Genomic DNA, 14,919 nt, shown 5'->3' with positions numbered 1-14,919 from the left:
ATGTCCAAGCAATACATTGAACCTGCAGTTGTGTATCGGAAACTAAAACTGGTCTCACAGGAAATGGTCAAATCACCGACTGTAAGAAGAGACTCTATTCTTGTACTGAAGGCTGCATTATGCCTTTAGTATTTAATTCCGATGCAAATTCTGTGTTTCATCGTCAATGTGAAGGTACAAGGAATACATTGTACCTGCAGTGGTGTATCGGAAACTAATATCGGTCTCACAGGGAATGCTCAAAGCACCGACTGTAAGAGGAGTCTCTATTCTTGCACTTATGGCGGCATTGTGCCATTTGTATTTAATTCCGATGTAATATCAGTGTTTCATCGTCAAAATGTATGTCTAAGGAATACATTGAACCTTGAGTGGTGTATCGGAAACTAATACTGGTCTCACAGGGAATGCTCCAAGCACCGACTGTAAGAAGAGTCTCTATTCTTGTACTTATTGCGGCATTGTGCCTTTTGTATTTAGTTCCGATTCGATCTCTGTGTTTCATCGTCAATTCGATGGTCCAAGGAATACATTGAACCTGCAATGGTGTATCGGAAACTAATACTGGTCTCACAGGAAAGGATCAAAGCACAGTCTCTAAGAAGCCTCAATTATCTTGCCGTTAAGGCGGCATTGTTCCTTTTGAATTTAATTCCGATGTAATTTCAGTGTTCCATCGTCAATGAGTATGTCCAAGGAATACTTTGAAATTGGTGTGGTGTATCGGAAACTAATACTGGTCTCACAGGGAATGCTCAAATCACCGACTGTAAGAAGAATCTCTATTCCTGTACTTAAGGCGGCATTGTGCCTTTTGTATTTAATTCCGATGCGATTTCTGTGTTTCATCGTCAATGCGAAGGTCCAAGGAATACATTGAACCTGCAGTGGTGTATCGGAAACTAATACTGGGCTCACAGGAAAGGATCAAAGCACAGACTCTAAGAAGTCTCACTCATCTTGCAGTTAAGGCGGCATTGTTCCTTTTGTATTTAATTCCGATGTAATTTCAGTGTTTCATCGTCAATGAGTATGTCCAAGGAATACATTGAACCTGGAGTGGTGTATCGGAAACTAATACTGGTCTCACAGGGAATGCTCAAAGCACCGACTGTAAGAAGAGTCTCTATTCTTGTACGAAATGGGCATTGTGCCTTTTGTATTTAATTCTGATGCGATTTCTGTGTTTCATCCTCAATGTGAAGTTCCAAGGAATACATTGTACCTGCTGAGGTGTATCGGAATCTAATACTGGTCTCACAGGGAATGCTCAAAGCACCGACTGTAAGAAGGGTCTCTATTCTGGCACTTATGGCGGCATTGTGCCTTCTGTGTTTAATTCCGATGCGATTTCTGTGTTTCATTGTCAATGTGTATGTCTAAGGAATACATTGCACCTGCAGTGGCGTATCGGAAACTAATACCGGTCTCACAGGGATTGCTCAAAGCACCGACTGTAAGAAGAGTCTCTATTCTTGTACTTAAAGCGGCATTGTGCCTTTTGTATTTAATTCCGATGCGATTTCTGTGTTTCATCGTCAATGTGAAGTTCCAAGGAATACATCGAACCTGCAGTGGTATATCGGAAACTAATACTGGTCTCACAGGGAATGCTCAAAGCACCGACTGTAGGAAGAGTCTCTATTCCTGTACTTAAGGCGGCATTGTGCCTTTTGTATTTAATTCCGATGCGATTTCTGTGTTTCACCGTCAATGCGAAGGTCCAAGGAATACATTGAACCTGCAGTGGTGTATCGGAAACTAATACTGGTCTCACAGGAAAGGATCAAAGCACAGACTCTAAGATGTCTCACTCATCTTGCAGTTAAGGTGGCATTGTTCCTTTTGTATTTAATTCCGATGTAATTTCAGTGTTTCATCGTCAATGAGTATGTCCAAGGAATACATTGAACCTGGAGTGGTGTATCGGAAACTAATACTGGTCTCACAGGGAAAGCTCAAAGCACCGGCTGTAAGAAGAGTCTCCATTCATGCACGTATGGCGGCATTGTGCCTTTTGTATTTAATTCCGATGTAATTTCAGTGATTCATAGTCAATGTGTATGTCTAAGGAATACATTGAACCTGCAGTGGTGTGTCGGAAACTAGTACTGGTCTCACAGGGAAAGCTCAAAACACCGACTGTAAGAAGAGTCACTATTCTTGTACTGAAGGCGGCATTATGCCTTTTGTATTTAATTCCAATGCGATTTCTGTGTTTCATCATCAATGTGAAGGTCCAAGGAATACATTGCACCTGCAGTGGTGTATCGGAAACTAATACTGGTCTCACAGGAAAGGATCAAAGCACAGACTCTAAGAAGTCTCATTCTTCTTGCACTTACGGCGGCATTGTTCCTTTTGTATTAAATTCCGATGTAATTTCAGTGTTTCATCGTCAATGTGTATGTCTTAGGAATACATGGAATCTGCAGTGGTGTATCGGAAGCTAATACTGGTTTCACAGGGAATGCTCAAAGCACCGACTGTAAGAAGAGTCTATGTTCTTGCACTTATGGCGGCATTGTGACTTTTGTATTTAATTCCGACGTAATTTCAGTGTTTCATTTTCAATGTGTATGTCTAAGGAATACATTGAACCTGCAGTGGTGCATCAGAAACTAATACTGGTCTCACAGGGAATGCTCAAAGCACCGACTGTAAGAAAAGTCTCTATTCTTGTACGTAAGGCGGCATTGTGCATTTTGTATTTCATTCCGATGCGATTTCTGTGTTTCATCGTCAATGTGTATGTCCAAGGAATACACTGAACATGCAGTGGTGTATCGGAAACTAATACTGGTCTCTTAGGCAATGCTCAAAGCACCGACTGTAAGAAGAGTCTCTATTCTTGTACTTAAGGCGGCATTGTGCCTTTTGCATTTAATTCCGATGCGATTTCTGTGTTTCATCGTCAATGTTAAGGTACAAGGAATACATTGTACCAGCAGTGGTGTATCGGAAACTAATACTGGTCTCACAGGGAGTGCTCAAAGCACCGACTGTAAGAGGAGTCTCTATTCTTGCACTTATGGTGGCATTGTGCCTTTTGTATTTAATTCCAATGTAATTTCAGTGTTCTTTCGTCAATGTGTATGTATAAGGAATACATTGATCCTGCAGTGGTGTATCGGAAACTAATACTGGTCTCACAGGGAATGCTCAAAGCACCGTCTGTAAGAAGAGTCTTTATTCTTGTACGTAAGGCGGCATTGTCCATTTTGTATTAATTCCGAGGCGATTTCTGCGTTTCATCGTCAATGCGTACGTCCAAGGAATCCATTGAACCTGCAGTGGTGTATCGGAAGCTAATACTGGTCTCACAGGGAATGCTCAAAGCATAGACTGTAGGAAGAGTCTCAATTCTTGTACTTAAGGCGGCATTGTGCCTTTTGTATTTAATTCCGATGCGATTTCTGTGTTTCATCGTCAATGTGATGTTCCAAGGAATACATTGAACCTGCAGTGGTGTATCGGAAACCAATACTGGTCTCAAAGAGAATGCTCAAAGCACCGACTGTAAGAAGAGCCTCTATTCTTGTACTTAAAGCGGCATTGTGCCTTTTGTATTTAATTCCGATGCGATTTCTGTGTTTCATCGTCAATGTGAAGTTCCAAGGAATAAATTGTACCTGCTGAGGTGTATCGGAATCTAATACTGGTCTCACAGGGAATGCTCAAAGCACCGACTGTAAGAAGGGTCTCTATTCTGGCACTTATGGCGGCATTGTGCCTTTTGTGTTTAATTCCGATGCGATTTCTGTGTTTCATTGTCAATGTGTATGTCTAAGGAATACATTGCACCTGCAGTGGTGTATCGGAAACTAATACCGGTCTCACAGGGATTGCTCAAAGAACCGACTGTAAGAAGAGTCTCTATTCTTGTACTTAAAGCGGCATTGTGCCTTTTGTATTTAATTCCGATGCGATTTCTGTGTTTCATCGTCAATGTGTATGTCCAAGGAATACACTGAACCTGCAGTGGTGTATCGGAAACTAATACTGGTCTCTTAGGCAATGCTCAAAGCATCTACTGTAAGAAGAGTCTCTATTCTTGTACATAAGGCGGCATTGTGCCTTTTGCATTTAATTACGATTCGATTTCTGTGTTTCATCGTCAATGTGATGGTACAAGGAATACATTGTACCTGCAGTGGTGTATCGGAAACTAATACTGGTCTCACAGGGAATGCTCAAAGCACCGAATGTAAGAGGAGTCTCTATTCTTGCACTTATGGTGGCATTGTGCCTTTTGTATTTAATTTCAATGTAATTTCAGTGTTTCTTCGTCAGTGTGTATGTCTTAGGAATACATTGATCCTGCAGTGGTGTATCGGAAACTAGTACTGGTCTCACAGGGAATGCTCAAAGCACCGTCTGTAAGAAGAGTCTCTCTTCATGTACGTAAGGCGGCATTGTGCCTTTTGTATTTAATTCCGATGCGATTTCTGTGTTTCATCGTCAATGCGTATGTCCAAGAAATACATTGAACCTGCAGTGGTATATCGGAAACTAATACTGGTCTCACAGGGAATGCTCAAAGCACCGACTGTAAGAAGAGTCTCTATTCTTGTACTTAAGGCGGCATTGTGCCTTTTGTATTTAATTCCGATGCGATTTCTGTGTTTCATCGTCAATGTGAAGGTCCAAGGAATACATTGAACCTGCAGTGGTGTATCGGAAACTAATACTGGTCTCACAGGAAAGGATCAAAGCACAGACTCTAAGAAGTCTCACTCATCTTGCAGTTAAGGCGGCATTGTTCCTTTTGTATTTAATTCCGATGTAATTTCAGTGTTTCATCGTTAATGAGTATGTCCAAGGAATACATTGAACTTGGATTGGTGTATCGGAAACTAATACTGGTCTCACAGGGAATGCTCAAAGCACCGACTGTAAGGGGAGTCTTTATTATTGCACTAATGGCGGCATTGTTCCTTTTGTATTTAATTCCGATGTAATTTCAGTGTTTCATCGTCAATGTGTATGTCTAAAGAATACATAGAACCTGCAGTGGTGTATCGGAAACTAATACTGGTCTCACAAGGAATGCTCAAAGCACCGGCTGTAAGAAGAGTCTCTATTCTTGTACTTAAGGCGGCATTGTACATTTTGTATTTAATTCCGATGCGATTTTTGTGTTTCCTCGTCAATTTGAAGGTCCAAGGAATACAGTGTACCTGCAGTGGTGTATCGGAAACAAATACTGGCCTCACAGGGAATGCTCAAAGCACCGACTGTAAGAAGAGTCTCGATTCATGCACGTATGGCGGCATTGTGCCTTTTGTATTTAATTACGATGTAATTTCAGTGTTTCATCATCAATGTGTATGTCTAAGGAATACATTGAACCTGCAGTGGTGTACCATAAACTGATACTGGTCTCACAGGGAATGCTCAAAGCACCGACTGTAAGAAGAGTCTCTATTTTTGTACGTAAGGCGGCATTGTGCCTTTTGTATTTAATTCCGATACGATTTCTGTGTTTCATCGTCAATGCGTATGTCGAAGGAATACATTGAACCTGCAGTGGTATATCGGAAACTAATACTGGTCTCACAGGGAGTGCTCAAAGCACCGACTGTAAGAGGAGTCTCTATACTTGTACTTAAGGCGGCATTGTGCCTTTTGTATTTAATTCCGATGCGATTTCTGTGTTTCATCGTCAATGTGTATGTCTAAGGAATACATTGAACCTGCAGTGGTGTATCGGAAACTAATACTGGTCTCACAATGAATGCTCAAAGCACCGACTGTAAGAAGAGTCTCTATTCTTGTCCTGAAGGCGGCATTATGCCTTCAGTATTTAATTTCGATGCGAATTCTGTGTTTCATCGTCAAAGTGAAGGTCCAAGGAATACTTTGAACCTGCAGTGGTGTATCGGAAACTAATACTGGTCTCACAGGGAATGCTCAAAGCACCGACTGCAAGAAGAGTCTCTATTCTTGTACTTATGGCGGCATTGTGCCTTTTTTATTAAATTCCGATGCAATATCTGTGTTTCATCGTCAATGTGTATGTCCATGGAATACATTGAACCTGCAGTGGTGTATCGGAAACTAATACTGGTCTCACAGGGAAAGCTCAAAGCACCGACTGTAAGAAGAGTCTCTATTCTTGTACTTAAGGCGGCATTGTGCCTTTTGTATTTAATTCCAATGCGATTTCTGTGTTTCATCGTCAATGTGAAGGTCCAAGGAATACATTGCACCTGCAGTGGTGTATGGGAAACTAATACTGGTCTCACAGGAAAGGATCAAAGCACAGACTCTAAGAAGTCTCATTCTTCTTGCACTTAAGACGGCGTTGTTCCTTTTGTATTTAATACCGATGTAATTTCAGTGTTTCATCGTCAATGTGTATCTCCTAGGAATACATGGAATCTGCAGTGGTGTATCGGAAGCTAATACTGGTCTAACAGGGAATGCTCAAAGCACCGACTGTAAGAAGAGTCTCTATTCTTGTCCTTAAGGCGGCATTGTGCCATTTGTATTTAATTCCGATGCCATTTCTGTGTTCCATCGTCAATGTGAAGGTCCAAGGAATACATTGTACCTGCAGTGGTGTATCGGAAACTAGTACTGGTCTCGCAGGGAATGCTCAAAGCACTGACTGTAATAAGAGTCTATGGTCTTGCACTTATGGCGGCATTGTGCCATTTGTATTTAATTCCGATGTAATTTCAGTGTTTCATCGTCAATGTGTATGTCTAAGGAATACATAGAACCTGCAGTGGTGTATCGGAAACTAATACTGACCTCACAGGGAATGCTCAAAGCACCGACTGTAAGAAGTGTCTCTATTCTTGTACGCAAGGCGGCATTGTGCATTTTGTATTTAATTCCGATGCGATTTCTGTGCTTCATTGTCAATGAGTATGTCCAAGGAATGCATTGAACCTGGAGTGGTGTATCGGAAACTAATTCTGGTCTCACAGGGAATGCTCAAAGCACCGACTGTAAGAAGAGTCTCTATTCTTGTACTTAAGGGGGCATTGTGCCTTTTGTATTTAATTCCGATGCGATTTCTGTGTTTCATCGTCAATGCGAAGGTCCAAGGAATACATTGAACCTGCAGTGGTGTATCGGAAACTAATACTGGTCTCACAGGAGAGGATCAAAGCACAGACTCTAAGAAGTCTCACTCATCTTGCAGTTAAGGCGGCATTGTTCCTTTTGTATTTAATTCCTATGTAATTTCAGTGTTTCATCGTCAATGAGTATGTCCAAGGAGTACATTGAACCTGGAGTGGTGTATCGGAAACTAATACTGGTCTCACAGGGAATGCTCAAAACACCGACTGTAAGATGAGTCTCTATTCTTGTACGAAAGGCGGCATTGTGCCTTTTGTATTTAATTCCGATGCGATTTCTGTGTTTCATTGTCAATGAGTATGTCCAAGGAATACATTGAACCTGCAGTGGTGTATCGGAAACTAATACTGGTCTCACAGGAATGGATCAAAGCACAAACTCTAAGAAGTCTTACTCATCTTGCCGTTAAGGCGGCATAGTTCCTTTTGTATCTAATTCAGAAGTAATTTCAGTGTTTCATCGTCAATGAGTATGTCCAAGGAATACATTGAACCTGGAGTGGTGTATCGGAAACTAATACTGGTCTCACAGGGAAAGCTCAAAGCACCGACTGTACGAGGAGTCTCTATTCTTGCACTTATGGCGGCATTGTGCCATTTGTAGTTAATTCCGATGTAATTTCAGTGTTTCATCGTCAATGTGTATGTCTAAGCACTACATTGAACCTGCAGTGGTGTATCGGAAACTAATACTGGTCTGACAGGGAATGCTCAAAGCACCGACTGTAAGAAGAGTCTCTATTCTTGTACTTATTGCGGCATTGTGCCTTTTGTATTTAGTTCCGACTCGATATCTGTGTTTCATCGTCAATGCGAAGGTCCAAGGAATACATTGAACCTGCAGTGGTGTATCGGAAACTAATACTGGTCTCACAGGAAAGGATCAAAGCACAGACTCTAGGAAGTCTTACTCATCTTGCCGTTAAGGCGGCATAGTTCCTTTTGTATTTAATTCCGAAGTAATTTCAGTGTTTCATCGTCAATGAGTATGTCCAAGGAATACATTGAACCTGGAGTGGTGTATCGGAAACTAATACTGGTCTCACAGGGAAAGCTCAAAGCACCGACTGTAAGAAGAGTCTCTATTCTTGCTCTTATGGCGGCATTGTGCCTTTTGTATTTAATTCCGATGTAATTTCAGTGTTTCATCGTCAATGTGTATGTCTAAGGAATTCATTGAATCTGCAGTGGTGTATCGGAATCTAATACTGGTTTCACAGGGAATGCTCAAAGCACCAACTGTAAGAAGAGTCTCTATTCTTGTACTTAGGGCGGCATTGTGCCTTTTGTATTTAATTGCGATGCGATTTCTGTGTTTCATCGTCAATGTGAAGGTGCATGGAATACATTGTACCAGCAGTGGTGTATCGGAAACTAATACTGGTCTCACAGGGAGTGCTCAAAGCACCGACTGTAAGAGGAGTCTCCATTCTTGCACTTATGGCGGCATTGTGCCATTTGTAATTAATTCCGATGTAATTTCAGTGTTTCATCGTCAATGTGTATGTCTAAAGAATACATTGAACCTGCAGTGGTGTATCGGAATCTAATACTGGTCTCACAGGGATTGCTCAAAGCACCGACTGTAAGAAGAGTCTCCATTCTTGTACTTATTGCGGCATTGTGCCTTTTGTATTTAGTTCCGATTCGATCTCTGTGTTTCATCGTCAATGCGAAGATCCAAGGAATACATTGAACCTGCAGTGGTGTATCGGAAACTAATAATGATCTCACAGGAAAGGATCAAAGCACAGACTCTAAGAAGTCTCACTCATCTTGCCGTTAAGGCGGCATTGTTCCTTTTGTATTTAATTCCGATGTAAATTCAGTGTTTCATCGTCAATGAGTATGTCTAAGGAATACATTGAACCTCAATTGGTGTATCGGAAACTAATACTGGTCTCACAGGGAATGCTAAAAGCACCGACTGTTATTTGAGTCTCAATTCTTGTACGTAAGGCGGCATTGTACCTTTTGTATTTAATTCCGATGCGATTTCTGTGTTTCATCGTCAATGTGGATTTCCAAGCAATACATTGAACTCGCAGTGGTGTATCGGAAACTAATATTGGTCTCACACGAAATGCTCAAAGCACCGACTGTAAGAAAAGTCTCTTTTCTTGTACTGAAGGCGGCATTATGCCTTTAGTATTTAATTCCGATGCGAATTCTGTGTTTCATCGTCAATGTCAAGGTCCAAGGAATACATTGAACCTGGAGTGGTATATCGGAAACTAATACTGGTCTCACAGGGAATGCTCAAAGTACCGACTGTAAGAAGAGTCTCTATTCTTGTACTTATGGCGGCATTGTGCCTTTTTTATTAAATTCCGATGCAATATGTGTGTTTCATCGTCGATGTGTATGTCCAAGGAATACATTGAACCTGCAGTGGTGTATGGGAAACTAATACTGGTCTCACAGGGAAAGCTCAAAGCACCGACTGTAAGAAGAGTCTCTATACTTCTACTTAAGGCGGCATTGTGCCTTTTGTATTTAATTCCAATGCGATTTCTGTGTTTCATCGTCAATGAGAAGGTCCAAGGAATACATTGCACCTGCAGTGGTGTATCGGAAACTAATACTGGTCTCACAGGAAAGGATCAAAGCACAGACTCTAAGAAGTCTCAATCTTCTTGCACTTAAGGCGGCATTGTTCCTTTTGTATTTAATTCCGATGTAATTTCAGTGTTTCATCGTCAATGAGTATGTCCAAGGAATACATTGAACCTGGAGTGGTGTATCGGAAACTAATACTAGTCTCACAGCGAATGCTCAAAGCACCGAGTGTAAGAAGAGGCTCTATTCTTGTATGAAAGGCGGCATTGTGCCTTTTGTATTAATTCCGAGGCGATTTCTGTGTTTCATCGTAAATGTGTATGTCCATGGAATCCATTGAACCTGTAGTGGTGTATCGGAAACTAATACTTTTCTCACAGGGAATGCTCAAAGCACCGACTGTAAGAAGGGTCTCTATTCTGGCACTTATGGCGGCATTGTGCCTTTTGTGTTTAATTCCGATGCGATATATGTGTTTCATTGTCAATGTCTATGTCCAAGGAATACATTGAACCTGCAGTGGTGTATCGGAAAACAATACTGGTCTCAAAGGGAGTGCTCAAAGCACCGACTGTTAGAAGAGCCTCTATTCTTGTACTTATGGCGGCATTGTGCCTTTTGTATTTCATTCCGATGTAATTTCAGTGCTTCATCGTCAAGGTGTACGTCTAAGGAATAAATTGAACCTGCAGTGGTGTATCGGAAACTAATACTGGTCTCACAGGGAATGCTCAAAGCACCGACTGTAAGAAGAGTCGCTATTCTTGTACGTAAGGCGGCATTTTTTCTTTTGTATTTAATTCCGATGCGATATCTGTGTTTCATCGGCAATGCGTATGTCGAAGGAATACATTGAACCTGCAATGGTATATCGGAAACTAATACTGGTCTCACAGTTAATGCTCAAAGCACCGACTGTAAGAAGAGTCTCTATTCTTGTACTTAAGGCGGCATTGTGCCTTTTGTATTTAATTCCCATGTGACTTCAATGTTTCATCGTCAATGTGAAGGTCCAAGGAACACATTGAACCTGCAGTGATGTATCGGAAACTAATACTGGTCTCACAGGAAAGGATCAAAGCACAGACTCTAAGAAGTCTCACACATCTTGCAATCAAGGCGGCATTGTCCCTTTTGTATTTCATCCCGATTTAATTTCAGTGTTTCATCGTCAATGTGTATGTCCAAGGAATACATTGAACCTGGAGTGGTGTGTCGGAAACTAATACTGGTCTCACAGGGAATGTTCAAAGCACCGACTGTCAGAAGAGTCTCCATACTTGTACTAATTTCATGGTCTCACAGGGAATGCTCAAAACACCGACTGTAAGACTGTAAGAAGAGTCTCTATTCTTGTACTTAAGGGGGCATTGTGCCTTTTGTATTTAATTCCGATGCGATTTCTGTGTTTCATCGTCAAGGTGTATGTCCAAGGAATACATTGAACCTGCAGTGGTGAATCGGAAACTAATACTGGTCTCACAGGAAAGGATCAAAGCACAGACTCAAAGAAGTCTCACTTTACTTGTACATAAGGCGGCATTGTGCCTTTTGTATTTAATTCCGATGTAATTTGAGGGTTTCACTGTCAATGTGTATGTCTAAGGAATACATTGAACCTGCAGTGGTGTATCAGAAACTAATAATGGTCTCACAGGATATGCCGAAAGCACCGACTGCAAGAGGAGTCTCTATTCTTGTACGTAAGGCGGCATTGTGCCTTTTGAATTTAGTTCCACTGCGATTTCTTTGTTTCTTCGTCAATGCGAAGGTCCAAGGAATACAATGAACCTGCAGTGGTGTATCGGAAACTAATACAGGTCTCACAGGAAAGGATCAAAGCACAGACTCTAAGAAGTCTCACTCATCTTGCAGTTAAGGCGGCATTGTCCTTTTTGTATTTAATACCGAAGAAATATCAGTGTTTCATCGTCAATGAGTATGTACAAGGAATACATTGAACCTGGAGTGGTGTATCGGAAACTAATACTGGTCTCACAGCGAATGCTCAAAGCACCGAGTGTAAGAAGAGGCTCTATTCTTGTATGTAAGGCGGCATTGTGCCTTTTGTATTAATTCCGAGGCAATTTCTGTGTTTCATCGTAAATGTGTATATCCATGGAATCCATTGAACCTGTAGTGGTGTATCGGAAACTAATACTGGTCTCACAGGGAATGATCAAAGCATCGACGGTAGGAAGAGTCTCAATTCATGTATTTAAGGCGGCATTGTGCCTTTTGTATGTAATTCCGATGCGATTTCTGTGTTTCATCGTCAATTTGAAGGTCCAAGGAATACATTGTACCTGCAGTGGTGTATCGGAAACTAATACTGGCCTCACAGGTAATGCTCAAAGCACCGACTGTAAGAAGAGTCTCTATTCATGCACTTATGGCGGCATTGTGCCTTTTGTATATGATTCCGATCTAATTTCAGTGTTTCATCGTCAAGGTGTATGTCTAAGGAATACATTGAACCTGCAGTGGTGTATCGGAAACTAATACTGGTCTCACAGAGAATGCTCAAAGCACCGACTGTAAGAAGAGTCTTTATTCTTGTACGTAAGGCGGCATTGTGCCTTTTGTATTTAATTCCGATGCGATTTCTGTGTTTCATCGTCAATGCGTATGTCCAAGGAATACATTGAACCTGCAGTGGTATATCGTAAACTAATACTGGTCTCACAGGGAATGCTTAAAGCACCGACTGTAAGAATAGTCTCTATTCTTGTACTTAAGGCGGCATTGTGCCTTTTGTATTTATTTCCCATGTGACTTCTATGTTTCATCGTCAATGTGAAGGTCCAATGAACACATTGAACCTGCAGTGATGTATCGGAAACTAATACTGGTCTCACAGGAAAGGAACAAAGCACGGACTCTAAGAAGTCTCACACATCTTGCACTCAAGGCGGCATTGTCCCTTTTGTATTTCATTCCGATTTAATTTCAGTGGTTCATCGTCAATGTGTAAGTCCAAGGAATACATTGAACCTGGAGTGGTGTGTCGGGAACTAATACTGGTCTCACAGGTAATGTTCAAAGCACCGACTGTAAGAAGAGTCTCCATACTTGTACTAATTTCATGGTCTCACAGGGAATGCTTGAAACACCGACTGTAAGACTGTAAGAAGAGTCTCTATTCTTGTACTTAAGGGTTCATTGTGCCTTTTGTATTTAATTCCGATGCGATTTATGTGTTTCATCGTCAAGGTGTATGTCCAAGGAATACATTGAACCTGCAGTGGTGAATCGGAAACTAATACTGGTCTCACAGGAAAGGATCAAAGCACAGACTCAAAGAAGTCTCTCTTTACTTGTACTTAAGGCGGCATTGTGCCTTTTGTATTTAATTCCGATGTAATTTCAGGGTTTCATCGTCAATGTGTATGTCTAAGGAATACATTGGACCTGCAGTGGTGTATCGGAATCTAATACTGGTCTCACAGGGATTGCTCGAACACCGACTGTAAGAAGAGTCTCTATTCTTGTACTTAAGGCGGCATTGCGCCTTATGTATTTAATTCCGATGCGATTTCGGTGTTTCATCGTCAATGTGAAGGTCCAAGGAATACATTGAACTTGCTGTGGTGTATCGGAAACTAATACTGGTCTCACAGGGAATGCTCAAACAACGACTATAAGAAGAGTCTCTATTCCTGTACATAAGGCGGCATTGTGCCTTTTGTATTTAATTCCGATGCGATTTCTGTGTTTCGTCGTCAATGTGTATGTCCAAGGAATACATTGAACCTGCAGTGGCGTACCGGAAGCTAATACTCGTCTCACAGGAATGGATCAAAGCACAGACTCTAAGAAGTCCCACTCTTCTTGCACTTAAGGCGGCATTGTGCGTTTTGTATTTAATTCCGATGTAATTTCAGTGTTTCATCGTCAATGTGTATGTCCATGGAATACATTGGACCTGCAGTGGTGTATCGCAAGCTAATACTGGTCTCACGGGGAATGCTCAAAGCACCGACTGTAAGAAGAGTCTCTATTCTTGTACTTAAGGCGGCATTGTGCCGTTTGTATTTAATTCCGATGCGATTTCTGTGTTTCATAGTCAATGTGAAGGTCCAAGGAATTCACTGAACCTGCTATGGTGTATCGGAAACTAATACTGGTCTCAAAGGGAATGCTCAGAGAACCGACTGTAAGAAGAGTCTCTATTCTTGTACTTAAGGTGGCATTGTGCATTTTGTATTTAATTCCGATGCGAATTCTGTGTTACATCGTCAATGTGAAGGTCCAAAGAATTCATTGAACCGGCAATGGTGTATCGGAAACTAATACTTGTCTCACAGGGAATGCTCAATGCACCGACTATAAGAAGAGTCTCTATTCTTGTACTTAAGGCGGCATTGTGCCTTTCGTATTTAATTCCGATGCGATTCCGGTAATTCATCGTCTATGTGAAGGTCCAAGGAATACATTGAACCTGCAGTGGTGTATCGGAAACTAATACTGGTCTCACAGGAAAGGATCAAAGCACAGATTTTAAGAAGTTTCACTCTTCTTGCACTTAAGGCGGAATTGTTCCTTTTGTATTTAATTCCGATGTAATTTCAGTGTCTCATTGTCATTGTGTATGTCCAAGGAATACATTGAACCTGCAGTGGTGTATCGGCAACTAATACTGGTCTCACAGGGAATGCTCAAAGCACAGCCTGTTATATGAGTCTGCATTATTGTCCCTAAGGCTGCATTGTTTCTTTTGTATTTTATTCCGATGCGGTTTCGGTGTTTCATCGTCAATGTGAAGGTCCAAGGAATACATTGAACCTGTAGTGGTGTATCGGAAACTAATACTGGTCTCACAGGAAAGGATCAAAGCACAGAATTTAAGAAGTTTCACTCTTCTTGCACTTAAGGCGGAATTGTTCCTTTTGTATTTAATTCCGATGTAATTTCAGTGTTTCATTGTCATTGTGTATGTCCAAGGAATACATAGAACCTGCAGTGGTGTATCGGAAACTAATACTGGTCTCACACGGAATGCTCAAAGCACCGACTTTAAGAGGAGTCTTTATTCTTGTACTTAAGGCGGCATTGTGCCTTTTGTATTTAATTCCGATGCGATTTCTGTGTTTCATCGTCAATGTGAAGGTCCAAGGAATACATTGAACCTGCAGTGGTGTATCGGAAACTAATACTGGTCTCACAGGAAAGGATCAAAGCACAGACTCTAAGAAGTCTCACTCATCTTGCAGTTAAGGCGGCATTGTTCTTTTGTATTTAATTCCGATGTAATTTCAGTGTTTCA

Source organism: Schistocerca americana, chromosome 5 (assembly GCF_021461395.2).
Source record: "Schistocerca americana isolate TAMUIC-IGC-003095 chromosome 5, iqSchAmer2.1, whole genome shotgun sequence".
NCBI lineage: Eukaryota > Metazoa > Arthropoda > Insecta > Orthoptera > Acrididae > Schistocerca > Schistocerca americana.
The sequence above is the reverse complement of the archived record's forward strand: the minus strand, read 5'-3'. Positions refer to the sequence as shown.